The sequence below is a fragment of the Pinus tabuliformis genome, chromosome 7 (genome assembly GCF_031772625.1).
Source record: "Pinus tabuliformis cultivar Carrire ecotype Pingquan chromosome 7, CPIR1, whole genome shotgun sequence".
Classification (NCBI taxonomy): Eukaryota; Viridiplantae; Streptophyta; class Pinopsida; order Pinales; family Pinaceae; genus Pinus; species Pinus tabuliformis.
This window is the reverse complement of record NC_142293.1, coordinates 2,056,433,389-2,056,448,930: the sequence shown is the minus strand read 5'-3', so window position 1 is coordinate 2,056,448,930 and position 15,542 is coordinate 2,056,433,389.

Genomic DNA, 15,542 nt, shown 5'->3' with positions numbered 1-15,542 from the left:
TTTCATTTTTAGAAAAGAAAACAAAAATTGGTTGTTTTTTGACTGATTTGTGATTCTGGACAAATTGGTCCTTAGTTTGCTTATAGCTAAGTAAAACATCCTTGAAAAAGACATCTTGTAAGATTTTACATCAAATATTTTTTTATAGTTTATAGATCTCAAGATTAGATTTTTTCCATAGTTTTGAGTGTTTTATAAAAATAAAAAAATCTCTTTTGAAAAAAGTTTTTTTTTGTAGTATTTGAGTGTTTGAAAGAAAAGGGAAATTTTTGTGAATATAACTAGTTGTCTCGTTTTTGAGTGCATTGGAAAAGATTTGTGTTTACAAGCATTTGCATTCTCAAACTCTTTCCTAGCTAGAAATTCATTGAAGGGAAAAGATTGCTTAATCATCTTAAGTGCATTTTTTAGTGATTTCGAGTCGAGTCTTCACACCACAAGTTTCATCTCCTCACCTCTTGACTTAAAGAAAAACCAATAAAAATAACGCTTAAAGTAAAATCTATCTAGTAATATTTTTATTTCTAGGGCTTTAGTACACCAAAATAGCTTAGGCTAGTGTCTTGGAGTAGGGAGTAATTAACTCTCCAAGACAGTAAAACAAACAAGTAGCTATATCTTGCGGTAGGAGAAAATCCAATTGTTACATCTATGCTCTGGGAAAGCTCCTCTTAAAGGAGAAGCACGAGATCGTGTCCGAACCAGTGTGGGAATCAATCCTTCCTCATTGGGAACGACGCCAGATATTCACGTATTAAAAACGGTAAACCTCGGATTAACCATTGTCGAGGAGCCTGGGGTCACTTGTTAGTAAACCTTGGATTATGTCAAAGAGCCTTCAAGGGCATTTAGCTTGTTACTCTGCCCTTGTGTGCATATCGGATCGTAGACTGTTCCCCCAGGTATATTTGTTTCCATTGGTAACCATAGTGACCATATTCTATAGGATTCTTCCTAAGGTGATGGTGGAGGGAAGATCCCACTATACCTGGAGCAGACGTCGGCTAGACTCGCTTGGATTTTCTGGGGGGTTCTCTTCACTTGAGACAGTTTAATGGAGGAACTTGTGCCAGTCTATTCATTAAGCAAGTTGTCGGGGTAACTGTTCCAACCACCATTTCTGTATTGAACTCTGTGATGTTGGATTTCATCACCAACTAGTGTTTTCAGTACGGAAAGTTACTGTTTGTGTGTGGTTTGATCTCCTAGATTCTTTAGGCGTGTGATTCAAAATTATTTGGTTCTTTAGAAGCTTTAGATGGTTTTCATTGAGATTTTTTTTTGTTTGCATGTGAAGTAATTAAAATATTTAATCGTGGATGAATTACCGAGGACGTCCCGTAGACTTCGGGGCCAACCTCCTAATTTTTCACCGAGCCAACCTGAAGGGTTAAGAGCCCTCGTAACTCCTAGAGACAGTAGAGTTGGGTCACCTGAAGAAGGAGAGTCTTCTTTAGTGGTACATCATGATTATCAAGCTTTAGTAGCAGATTATAATCCATAATCGATGTTTGTTTCCAAAGTTACTAGTAGTTTTTCATCTACTAGTGACTTAGGTGAGGAACATGAAATATCTGAACCTGAAACTAAATTTGCTGCTACTCCAACATCGGGGTTTACCTCTCCAACTTCTAGTGGTCCTCGTTCACCCAGGGTAGAAAGAATAATTACCCAAAATCTTCCTTCTGGACTAATAGCTATTGAAGATCTTGCTACTCCGAAAGAAGAAGGAGGCATCCCTATCCCTAAAAATCAACCTATTATAGAACTTAGGGAGCGTGAATCAATATTTTACAGTCCACCTAGGAGCAGTGCTTGGTATCTTTCATTGACCAATTTTTTGGAAAACCCGAGACTAAGTTTTTCACCACCTCGTATTCTTTTTCACCCAACACCTAGGGGTTACTATCCTCCGTTAAATATGTCAAGACAGTCGTCCATGTTTTCTCAATCTCCAGAAACCTTTTTTTACGGCGGTCCTTCTGTTCCCTCTGGGTATTAGTCACTCACTAGTACTTTTTCGAGATCATCTCCTCAACCTATTGAAAAAGGGTTATTAATTGGAAATAATGGAACTAAGCCGTTGAGTGTAGAAGATATTCTCATGATGTCAGGTACTATTCCCAATCCTCAACCTCAAGGTGGCCAGTTACCGCCTGGGGGGCAGCCTCAAAGTCCTCAAGTATCGCCTGGGGGGCAACCTCAAGGTACCCAATTTGCGCCTGAGGGGCAACCTCAAGGACAGTACATACCTTCGGGACACTACGTTCCTCAAGGTCAATCCCAGACTCAATATGTACCTCAAGGTCAACCCCAGTATCAATATGTACCTCAAGGTCAACCCCAATATCAATACGTGCCTCAAGGTTATCAACCTCAATGTCAGTACCCAACCCAAGGTTACCAACCACCTTCTGGTCAATCATATGTTCAAGGAACTGGAAATGTACCGTTGAATTATCAACACTACCCTCAACCCGATTATGGTCCTCAATATTATCAACCTGTTATGGGTCCATGCCCTGGAATGAACTTAGTGTGGGATCCATCTCAAACTCAACAGGTCTTGCAACTGAATGTACAGTTGTCATCTCAAACTGGACAACCCTTGGTTTCTAGTTCACCCCAGCAACCTATCCAGTCTACTATTCAAACTTCTGCACCTTCTGTAGTTTCTCAGCCTGGGCCTAGTACGCCTCGTACTCCACCTCAAACGGCTACTGCAACTGCTGCAGCATCTATTCAATCTACCCCACCTACTTATGGAATATCGACAGCTTCGGTTTCTATTGTTCCTGTATCAACTCCTCAAACATCTTTACCTCAGTCTCGATCCACAATTCAAACTTCGGTTCAAATGCCTATAGGACAACCTGGTCCAAGTACAGTTATCACAATCCAACCTCAATTTACTTATCAACCATACCAGGGACAGTACCAATTCGGTCTTGCTGTGTAGCAGCCAGTCTATCAGTATCAACTGTACCCTGGGTATACATATCAACAACCTCAACAACCCCAATACGGTCCGGTTAATCCTGGTTTTCTAGGAGGATATAATATCCCAAATGCAATTCCAATTCCTAGTTATCCTAGATATCCTCCTCCTGGGGCTAGTCTCATGACCTAGAGTTTTAGGGACCCTAATCGTCAGTTACCGTTTATTGCAACTTTGGACTTGCCTGACTTGTCGCGCCTTACGAATGATCCCATTAATTATCTTTCGTTTTGACTACCAATGCCGAATAAGTTTCCTAGTGATATTCCTATATTTGAAGGCAAATCAGGAGAGGACCCGTCGAACCATGTGATGAATTATCACCTCTGGTGTGCGTCTAACTCCATTTCAGATGATTCAATCTGTTTAAGGCTTTTCCAGCGCACTCTAATTGGTCTTGTCGCCAAGTGGTACATTGAGTTACCGCGAGCCACTTTTTATAACTTTAGTCAGTTAGCTACTTCATTTTTAACTCATTTTCAGTTGCCAGTCACATATGACAATGGCACGGAATTATTAACTTTGTTAAAGCAGTCAACATCCACTTACATTTCAGATCACATTCATGAATGGAGACGTCGATGGCGTTTAGTGAAAGTTTTTATTCTGGATCAGATCTTAGCTGAATGGTTTGTAAAGTCTTTACTTCCGAAGATCACTGAGGATGTAGCTAAGGCCGGAGTCGTTACTGAAGAGCAAGTAATTGCTCAAGCACAGTATCTTGACTTATTTTATACGCAATTAGGTACGTTACATGAGAAAATCCCCGATCTTCCTAAGCAAAATCAAATAACTGCAGCTCCTTCAGGGTCTCATGCTGCTGATGGTATGATTGGTATGGTTAATACCAAAAGTAAGTGTTGGCATTATGATTCTGGTTTGGATCTATGGTACAGGTTTTGTACTTGATGGCAACTCACTCAAGTGGAAAAAATCTTTTCAGGCTCTTAAAATGATGGAAAATAAGAGGTTCGTAGGTGCATCGTTCAAAAGGTGCGGACCCGCAGGTTCACTGTTCACAAGGTGTGGTCCCCCAGTTCACTCACTCCAATGCAGAGAAGCGCGCTCACATGGGGTATCCTATGTTTGTCCCTTGGTATTTAGCCCGTCTTTTACGATCCTATGGTTTTGGCCCGTGGTATAGGATCTAATTTATTGAACCCCGGTTTGGATCCCTTGTATTGATTTTTGATGGTTTTTGTCCCATGGTGTGGATAAGGGTTTGACTATAAAAAAGGGAAGGAGATCCCTTGGCTAGACACTTGTGAAAATTGAATATCTTAAGATCTGAAATTTTTGGAGTTTGGTTTTACAAAGCTAGATCCAAATCAAGGAGAAATATTAAGGCGAATCTATTGATAAGTCGTGAACTCTCGGGCGCATGATCAGATCTGTGGATCTGACTGACTGTGGCACATGGAAGAATGTTAATTTGGCCCTAATTAGAGGTTCGCAGGTGATCCACGGCGTTGGTGCGGGGGTACACAGTGCAAGAGAAGACGTAGTGTGGGGGTACGTGGCATAGCAGAAGGCGCAGTGCGAGGTACGTAGCACAGAAGAAAGCAAAGTGTGGATATACACAGAGGCACAGAAGGAACAGTACGGAAGTACGTGGTCAGACAGACAGTGCAGTGCGTATCTGAGTTGAGGTACGTTGTTCAGCAGAAGGGGAAGGTGCGGTGGTACGCAGAGCAGCAGAAGGGTACAGTGCGGATCTGCGCAGTTCAGGCACAGAAAGACTGCAGATATCGACAAGGTTATATTGGTGAAGTTGCGGACCTGTCTTGAATCATTTGTTAGCTGTCGTTTACCTTTTTCTGCAGAGTTCTGGGTTTAGATGTCTGGTATTATTTTTCTGTTTACAGCATTCTGAGAAGTTGGGTGATTCATTGGTTGATTATATAAGGAGATTGGGTGATTTGCATGTACTTGATGATTATTTGATCTTCTTGGATCCAGTCTGAAAATTAATGAAACGTGGTCCTTAAAGAAGTAGAAGAGCAAAGGGGGTTGTAGCTCCCTTCCAGGAGAGACTGGAAAACGAGGGAGAGTTGTAGCTCTCTGCAGGTTGCAGCCTGCGTACTGGTAAAGGACTGCACTAGTACAAAATCCTTGTAAAATAAGTTTCTAATTGAAAGAAGATAGATACATATTGCAGCAGGTGGTTTTCACCCACATTGGGTTTCCACCTTATATCTGGTGTTCTTTGGTGTGCTTATCTATTTTTCTTGTTCTTGTTCATTATTATATGGAACTGGCATACAAATTAATGATCAAATAAATTAAAGTATAAATCTGGAAGGCATATTGAAAAGAATTTGATAATATTGATTCACCCCCCCTCTCAGTATTATTTCCAACAATTGGTATCAGAGCAGGTTCTTCAGAAGAAGCTTGGTCGCTTGAAGAAAGATCTTGCATCATGAGCAACTACGAGAGGGAAGCATCAATCAGGCCACTGATTTTTGATGGGACAAACTTCGTTTATTGGAAGGTAAAAGTTACTGCCTATCTTCAATCTCTTGGTACAAAAGTCTGGGATATCATAGATACAAGGTATACTTTTCCATCAGCAACTCCTACAGATCCGCCTGAGAAGAAGAAATATGAAACAAATGCAAAGTTGTTCAATACTCTATTAGGATGCCTATCTCAATCGGAATTTGTCAAGGTAATGTAGTTTAAATCTGCAAAAGAGATATGGGACAAGATTGTTCTGAGCTATGAAGGAGATGATGAGGTAAAAAGAGAAAAACTTCAAACCCTCGGGATTCAGTATGAAAATCTGAGGATGTATAATGATGAAAGTGTGGCTAACTATTTTCTTCGTGTAGATGAGATTGTTAATTGTATGAAAAATTTGGGTGAAGAAATAAAAGAGGTTGTTGTGGTTGAAAAAGTTCTAAGATCTTTGTCCCCTAGGTTTGAATCTAAAGTTTCTACTATAGAAGAAAAAGAGAATCTACAAAGCCTTAAAATGTCCCAACTGCATGGAATTCTAACTGCTTATGAAATGAGGAAAGGAGGTCCATCAGACAGGAGAGAAGTTGTGTTCAAGGCTTCAGGCAAAGGCGAGTACTACGAGTCAGGACACGTGTCAGAAGAAGAAGAAGAATCAAATTTTGTCAGAAATCTTCAACGGGGTACTGGACAGTTCCGAGGTAAGTTACCTTTCAAATTCTTTGCTTGTGGAAGAGTTGGTCACTATGCTGCCAAATGTCCTCACAAGGATAAGATTGACAATGGGAAGAAACCTGTTAGATGGAACAAGAAACAGAATGCAACTAAGAAAAGTTACTACACTCATGAAGACATTGATGGCCTATCGAATAGTGACGAAGATGAACGAGGTAATGATTATAAACTTTTAGTGGCTTTTGAAAATGATGATTACATGGATGCTATAGATGTGGATGACTTTTATGAAGAGATTTCTAGACTCAAGACATGTTTAGAAGAAAAGAATGTGATTATTGATACTCTGCAATTTCAACTTGAAGAAAAAGAAAAATCTCTTGAAAAGTTAGAATGTGAAATTGTTGGCCTTAGAAAAGAAATTGAGAAAAAAAAGGTTCTTAATCTTAAGTTTGTTAAAGGATCTGAAACTCTGGATGAGATTATCAATGTATATCGTTCTCCTCTAATTAAGACAGGTCTGGGTTATAATGGAGAAACATCTCAAGCATCCACCTCAAAGAGTTATCTTGACGCAACAAGGAGGAATGAGCAAAAGCCTGATGGAGATCATCAGGTAAATCAAGGACGAATTACATCAAGAACAAACAGAGACTACCAGGTAAACCAAGGGCAATCCATCTTAAGGGTGAACAAAAGCTACAACCAGCCACAGGTAAAAACTTCTCAATTTGCTTCAAGAATGGATGACAATAGAAATTACAATCACTGGTAGATTTGATAATCACAGAAGTTTCTTCAATGGCCAATGTTTCTCTTGCCATAACTTTGGTCACAAAGCAGCTCAATGCGTTGCCTATAAGACAATCATGACTAGAGAAGCTCAAAAACAAAGAATTATGATCAGGATTACGAAAAGGACCTATAACAACTTTTCGGCCCTTGAAAACGAAATTGAATGTTCTATTTGTAATAACTTCGGTCATGAAGATTCTGAATGCAAGAGAATGTTTCGGCAGACAAAGGAACAAGCCTCAAGCACTTGAACATGGAGAATAAAGGAACCACAACTAGAAAGATGTGGGATAGCCTTTTATGTAGAAGGACAAGAAAATCTATGGTACATTGACAGTGGATGTTAGAAGCATATGACAGGTGATAAAGAAAAACTTGAATCATATACTGCTTTAGAAAAGGGTAAGAAAGTCTCTTTTGGAAATGATACCCCTGCAGCCATAAAAGGAAAAGGCACTGCTCATTTGAAAGAAAAGGTCAAAGCTCGAAATGTTTTATATGTTGATGGCTTGAAGCATAATCTACTGAGTGTCATTCAGATGTGCGATCAAGGAACCGAGGTAATATTTCGATCAGATGGATGTAGCGTTCGTGATCTTGATACAGGAAAAGCAGTTATCAAAGGCAGAAGAACTCCAAATAATCTATACATATTTGAAGAAGGACAACAACAATGCTATTTGATCAAGGATGATGAAAATTGGTTATGGCACCGAAGGTTGGGGCATCTAAGCTTTTCACAAATAAGGAAAGCATGCAAATACCAGGCAGTTCGTGGTCTTCCAGATATCAAAATTCCAGACAACACCATATGTAAATCATGTCAGTTTGGTAAGCAAACCAGAACTAACTTCCCTGAGAAGGAAGGATCAGCCAGCAGGCCTCTTGAACTAGTCCATATAGATGTATGTGGTCCATTTAGGACAAGGTCACCTTGAGGAGAATAATACTTTATATTATTCATTGATGACTTCTCCAGGATGGTTTGGTTGGGACTTATGAAACACAAGGACGAGGTATTCGAAAAATTCAAATCTTTCAAAGACTTGGTTGAAAACGAATCAGATCACAAAATTAAGTGCCTCAGGTCCGACAGAGGTGGGGAGTTTACCTCAAATGAATTTTACGATTTCTGTGAAGAACATGGAATAAGAATGGAATTCTCTACAGCTAGAACTCCTCAGCAAAATGGAGTGGTGGAAAGGATGAACAAAACGTTCCAACAAATGGCCCGCGCTATGCTTGATGAGTTTGGGACTGCCGCAACCTTCTGGGGTGAAGCGACATTTTTTGTGGTTGTTATTCTCAACAAAACAAATGTCCGAGTGAACAACACTCAAACTCCTAATGAGCTCTGGTATGGTGAGACTCCTTCAGTAAAGCATTTCAAAAATTTTTGGAGCAAATACTATATCAAGGACACTGATGAACAACTTGGAAAACTTGAACCTAGAGCAGATGAAGGCATTCTCCTTGGTTATTCTCCCCACAGCAAAGCATATAAGTGTTACAATAAAAGACTTGGAAGAATTGTTGACAACATTGATGTAGTGGTTGATGAAAAAGGATACATCCCTAGGCAAGTAAATCATGAAATTATCAAAGAAGATGAAAACTACTCTCTAGATCAGACAAATGATGAAGAAGAACCTCAAGAGGCACCTGAGGAGAAAACAAGGATAGAAGAGAAGACTCCATCCAGGTACGTTTAGAAGAATCATCCAGAATCTCAGATTTTGGGGCATAAAGAAGCAGGTGTACAAACAAGAAGAACAATTGCAGAAGCCTCAAGCTATTTGGCATTGCTCTCCTCCACTGAACCACAAAATGTAAAAGAGGCATGCAAAGATGAATGCTGGGTCAAGGTGATGGATGAAGAACTTGAGCAGATCGAAAAGAACAACACTTGGGAGTTGGTTCCTAGACCAAAAGATAAGAATGTCATAGGGACAAATTGGATCTTCAAAAATAAGTTGAATGAAAATGGAGAAGTAATTAGAAACAAGGCCAGACTTGTGTGTAAAGGGTATGCTCAACAAGAATGAATAGACTTCGAAGAAACTTTTTCTCCCATTGCTAGACTTGAGGCCATCCGAATGTTCCTTGCTCTCTCAAGCTTTCAGAAGTTCAAATTTTTTCAAATGGACGTGAAATCAGCCTTTCTGAATGGGGACTTAGAAGAAGAAGTGTACATTGAGCAACCAGATGGTTTCATCCTTGGGAATGATCCAAATCTTGTATGCAGACTAAAGAAGGCTCTCTATGGTCTTAAACAGGCTCCAAGGGCTTGGTACTACCGTTTGGACAAATATCTTCATCAACAAGGCTTTTCAAAGGGATCAGCAGATAGCAATCTTTACATAAAAATTGAAAATGACAAATTACTAATACTTGTTGTGTATGTAGATGATATTATCTTTGGCAGCAATGAAGAAGCTATGAGTCAAAGCTTTGCCTTGGTGATGCAAAAAGAATTCGAAATGTCTTTGCTTGGAGCAGTGACATATTTTCTTGGATTGCAAATCCAACAAAATGAAGGCGGGATCTTCTTGTCTCAAACCAAGTATCTCAAGCAGATTTTGAAGAAATATGGCATGGAAGATGCAAAACCAGTATGTACCCCCATGGTCACATGATGTAGCCTCAGTGAAAATGATGAATCAACAACAGTGCATCAACCAACCTATAGATATATGATTGGAAGTCTACTTTATTTAACAGGTACCCGACCAGACATCATGCATGAAGTGGGAATAGTTGGAAGATTTCTGGAAAATCCAAAGGAAACTCATCTTCAGGCAATGAAGAGAATTTTAAAGTACCTTCAAGGAACTCAAAACTATGGCTTATGGTATCCTAGAGATACAGATCTCACGCTTCATGCTTATACAGATGCAGATTGGGCCGGAAGCGTGGATGACAGGAAGAGCACAAGTGGTGGTGCATTCTTTATGGGTTCCAGATTAGTATCTTGGTTCAGCAAGAAACAGAGTTCGATTGCTTTATCTACAGCTAAAGCGGAATTGTGGCTACTGCATCTTGTTGCACTCAACTCGTTTGGATGATGTAGACCTTGCAGGATTTTCAAATCACTTATACTCCACCTATCTCCATCTTATGTGATAATACAAGTGCAATCACAATTTCAAAGAACCCAGTCATGCATTCAAAGACCAAGCACATACCGATCAAGTATCACTTTCTCAGGGAACAAGTGCTTGAACAAAAGTTCAAGTTGGAGTATGTTCCTTCTAAGGAACAAGTTGCTGATATACTCACCAAACCATTGCCCAGGGAGACCTTTGAATACCTCAGGAAAAAGCTGGGGGTAGTTGATGCATCATCTTGTTGTTGAATCTCATCTATTGTTGGTTGTACGTGAGGTTCATTTGGGGTATACGCGTACATTTGTTGGCTTATGGATTGGTCGAAGATCGAATGGCACAGGTTCAGGGGGAGCACATATAATGCATTGTTGGCATTATGGTAGCACAGAAGGAGAACATGGATGCTGATCTAAATATTGCTGCAATATGTCTCTATCTCTTTCTCTTATGGTATATGGAGGATTATGGTTTGTAGATCTGGTTTACCGCCAGGGGGAGCATGATCAAAGATTTAAGCATGGTCTCAGGGGGAGCATAACCCTTTGCCCTTGATGTCAAAGGGGGAGAGTGATTGGTTGTTGTTGCCATCAAGTCCAAAGGGGGAGATTGTTGGCATTATGATTCTGGTTTGGCTCTATCGTACAGGTGTTGTACTTGATGGCAACTCACTCAAGTGGCAAAACTCTTTTTAGGCTCTGAAAATGATGGAAAACAAGAGGTTCGCAGGTGCATCGTTCAAAAGGTGTGTACCCGTAGGTTCGTTGTCCAGGGAGTGCGGACATACCCGCAGGTTCACTGTTCACAAGGTGCGGTCCCCCAATTCACTCACTCCAATGCAGAGAAGCGCGCTCACATGGGGTATCCTATGTTTGGCCCTTGGTATTTAGCCCGTCTTTTACGATCCTATGGTTTTGGCCCGTGGTATAGGATCTAATTTATTGAACCCTAGTTTGGATCCCTTGTATTGATTTTTGATGGTTTTTGTCCCATGGTGTGGATAAGGGTTTGACTATAAAAAAGGGAAGGACATCCCTTGGCTAGACACTTGTGAAAATTGAATATCTTAAGATTTGAAATTTTGGGAGTTTGGTTTTACAAAGCTAGATCCAAATCAAGGAGAAATCTTAAGGAAAATCTATTGATAAGTCGTGAACTCTTGGGCACATGATCAGATCTGTGGAGCTCACTGACTGTGGCACATGGAAGACTGTTAATTTGGCCCTAATCAAAGGTTCACAGGTGATCCACGGCATTGGTGCGGGGGTACGCAGTGCAGGAGAAGATGCAATGCGGGGGTAAGCAGCGCAGCAAAAGGCGCACTGCGAGGTACGCAACGCAGAAGAAAGCAAAGTGCGGAGATACGCAGAGGAACATAAGGAAGAGTGTGGAGGTACATGATCAGACAGACAGTGCAGTGCGTATTTGAGTTGAGGTACGCAGTTCAGCAAAAGGGGAAGGTGCGGTGGTACACAGAGCAGTAGAAGGATACAGTGTGGATCTGCGTAGTTCAGGCACAGAAAGACTGCAGATATCTGCAAGGTTATATCGGTGAAGTTGCGGACCTGTCTTGAATCATTTGTTGGCTGTCTTTTATCTTTTGCTGCAGAGTTCTGGGTTTAGATTTCTGGTATTATTTTTCTGTTTACAACATTCTGAGAAGTTGGGTGATTCATTGGTTGATTGTATAAGGAGATTGGGTGATTTGCATGTACTTGATGATTATTTGATCTTCTTGGATCCAGTCTGAAAATTAATGAAACGTGGTCCTTAAAGAAGTAGAAGAGCAAAGGGGATTGTATCTCCCTTCCAAGAGAGACTAGAAAACGAGAAAGAGTTGTAGCTCTCTGCAGGTTGCAGCCTACATACTAGTAAAGGACTGCACAAGTACAAAATCCTTGTAAAAGAAGTTTCTAATTGAAAGAAGATAGAGACATATTGGAGCAGGTTGTTTTCACCCACATTGGGTTTCCACCTTATATCTGGTGTTCTTTGGTGTGATTATCTATTTTTCTTGTTCTTTTTCATTATTATATGGTACTGACATACAAATTAATGATCAAATAAATTAAAGTATAAATCTGGAAGGCATATTAAAAAGAATTTGATAATACTGATTCACCCCCCTTCTCAGTATTATTTCCAACAGTAAGAAGAAGTCTTCCAAGAATTCTTCTCCTATCATAACCTTGCCAGATTCCCCGACAGGAGATTCTTCCGCTGAAATTACCACCGATATTCATGTTGTAGAATCATCTACAGCAAAATCAAAATCCGGCGGGAAGAAGAAAGGGAAGAAGAAAAATAAAACATACAAAAATTCGAAAGAAAAACCAAAAAAAGCGGAATCAACTGATGAGAAACGCAAACCTCGTTATCCTTGTCTCATTTGTGACAAAGAGCATTTTACAAGAGACTGCCCTCACCGTGCAAAGGTTGCGAAAATTGTCAAAGGTTCCCAAACACCTGCTGTTTTGAAGGATCCTTTTCTAAGTCAAGACAGTAAGATGATAGGTTCTTCCTCAAATGCCTCCGAAGAATCCATAATGATGATTTCCCATGTTAGCATTGTGACTCAATTGCAAGATTATGGAAGTAAAAGTCTTGTTGATGTTAAAGAAGCAGAATCTTCTCATTCTAATCCATCAACCTCAGCTATCGGTTCCGATCCGCTACAGATCGAGAAACCTAACCCAGACTTAGTAATCAAACCGCCCGCCAAGGGTATGCTTCGAAAGTCAGCTTTCAATCCACATGCGAGAGCAGCTCAAAACTATAACATTGTTGAAGATTTAGCTATTTCACCTTCAGCAATGTCGGCTTTGGAAGTGCTGCAATCATGTCCAGCACAACGTAAATTACTATTGTCGGCTATAGGAGTTGTTGACGTTCAGGACTCGAATCTGTCAAGCTCTGGTGCTTGATGTTTCCACTGCGGCAGCTCGGCCTTCTGTCTCGTCCTACTTTTCTCTGGGTTCTGTATCTCAATGTTCAACTGTTCCACTCTGTGTATTCTGTTTCACTGTTCATGGCTTTTAGCCATTCGAACTCATGCCCGCTCGGTTCCTCTTCCACCTCTATCGATTCACCTTCTACAGCTGCGCTTGGAGTTCCCTGTTCGGCATCAGCATGAACGCTCAGGGAGTGGCCACGTGTCCTCATCAGAATAGTGCCAGCCTGCTCGTCGGTTCGTCTCTTCAGTTATGTCGTGGATGTGTTCTTCCTGTGGTGGTCAAATGGATTCCCAATCCCTTTAGAACGCGGCTTAATTCCCTGTCGATTTTGCTTCTTTCCATCGGGCGCAATTTCAACCATCCGATCTGGGTCCCCCAGATCCAACGTCGTTCACACGTCCCGCGCGGTTGACCCACTTGACCGATAACACGCGATCAACGTTGGTTTTCTCTCACCTCTGCTACCACGCGTCGATCGTTGAGTGGGATCGCTCCACTTCCTCCAAAACTGTTTACCGTTTGAGGGTGCCTTGATCAATACCGTTGGTTTTCTAGAGCGTGGGTCCCACATTCATACGTGACCAAGGGCTTAAGGCTCCTCCATTTTGGCCATGTTTTCCCAGCGATGCGCGATTAGGCACTAATCGCACATCAAAAATCACCTCCTTTTCTCGATCGCGGGTTCCCAGAGGCTACTTTGACCTACTGCACAGTCTCCATGGGCCTAGATCAACGTGCTTTGACCGGGGTCCTCGTCGTTCCACGCTGGCTTCCATTGCCACTAGTTCAAGGTGTTTTTGATGTTGTTTTGGATTCTTCAAAGATTTATTTCGTCCTGATACAGTCAAGGTTATTTGACAGTCATTTATTGATCCGATTCGGATCACGGCCTTCCCACTGAAAATCTTTTGGACCACCAAAAGTTGGTTTTCTTCAAGCATCGACTAAGTGAGGAAATTGTTGTCTCACTTGTCCAATCTCAATCCACTTCGCACTGCTCGGCTTCGAACCTTTGAGCCCAATCCTGAGGTATTCCATTTGTCCACTGTGCGGTGTCCTTACCTTCCTGTCCAGCATTGTGTCCTCCCGTAATTCACTTAGATATTCAGGTAGCAGGTCATCAACAGAAGGTAATTGACTCTGTTCTTCAGGGTCCTCAATCATTAAAGGTTCAAACAACCTCAAGAAATATGCGTTCACGACTAAGTAGATGTGCATGTAAGTTGGTAGATCAAGGTGAAAAGCATTTTCACCAATCTTCTCAAGTATCCTGAATGATCCATACCTGATAGGTTTTAGCTTTTTACCTTCACCTTGCATCCTTTCCTTGCTAATATACAACCAAACTTGGTCTCCAACTTGAAAACTATGCTCCATCTGATGCTTATCATGCTTAGCGTTGTGCTTGTCATGGCTCCTTTCCAGTTGTTCCTGTACTTCCTGGTGGATCTCCTAGATCTGTTCAATGAACCTAGTTGCCTTGTCCACATCACTGTGTCTATCAACCATGGTATCTTTACCAAAGACAAAATCCAAAGGAGACCTTGGTATGAAACGAAAACAAGTCTCAAAAGGAGATCTTTGTGTAAAAGAGTGTTTGGCTCTATTGTAAGCATCATGCACATAGCACAAGTGCTCATCCCAAAGCTTAGGATGTTTGCCACAATATCCTCTCAGTAACTGGATCACCATCCTGTTAACTACTTTTGTTTGGCCATCTGTTTGTGTATGAAAAGTTGTGCTTTTCTTTAATTTGGTGTCCATTAGCTCCCACAAACTGGACCAAAACTTTCCCACAAATTGGGTGTCTCGATCAGATACAATAGAAGTGGGTAATCCAAAATGAACCCATACATGTTCAAAGAACAATTTTGTAGTTTGTTCAGCTGTAATCTATTTACTGCAGGGTATCAAAATACACATTTTGCTAAACCTATCCACAACAACATATAGATAATCATGACCTTTCCTAGATTTAGGCAGTCCCCCAACAAAATCCATGGAAATTCTCTCCCAAGGGTGAGAAGGAACTGGCAATGGAGTGTACAAGCCTAGCTTTCTATTGATGGGCTTGCTTTTAGCACACATAGCACATCCCTTTAGATATATAGAAACTGTCTCACTCATTCTTGGCCAATAGCAGAACCTTTGCAGCTGTGCAACTATTTTACTTACCCTGTTAGCTACATATATCAATAGGTTTAATATTTCATGATTGGCAATGAAAAGGTCCAAATATGCTCTGCTTTGATGATGCAAAGATCACATATTTCCAAGAGAATACAATCTGTGCTTATAGCTTGATGTGGACTCAATTTTGATGGATGATCCAACAGCCTAATCTGGATCATGCCATGTTTTAAATTTCCAGTTGTAGAATAGAGAAGGAAGTCTGTCCAAACTGTTTAATCTTGGCAGACAAGTAGTGTAGGTAGAGAAGAAAGGCTCCCAACTGCTTAATCTGGGACCTTGGAAGAAATAAGGGTAGAAGTAGATAGAAAGACAAAAGAAAAAAGCCAAAGAAAGAAAAGGCAAATAAGGGTCTGCAAGCCTAAG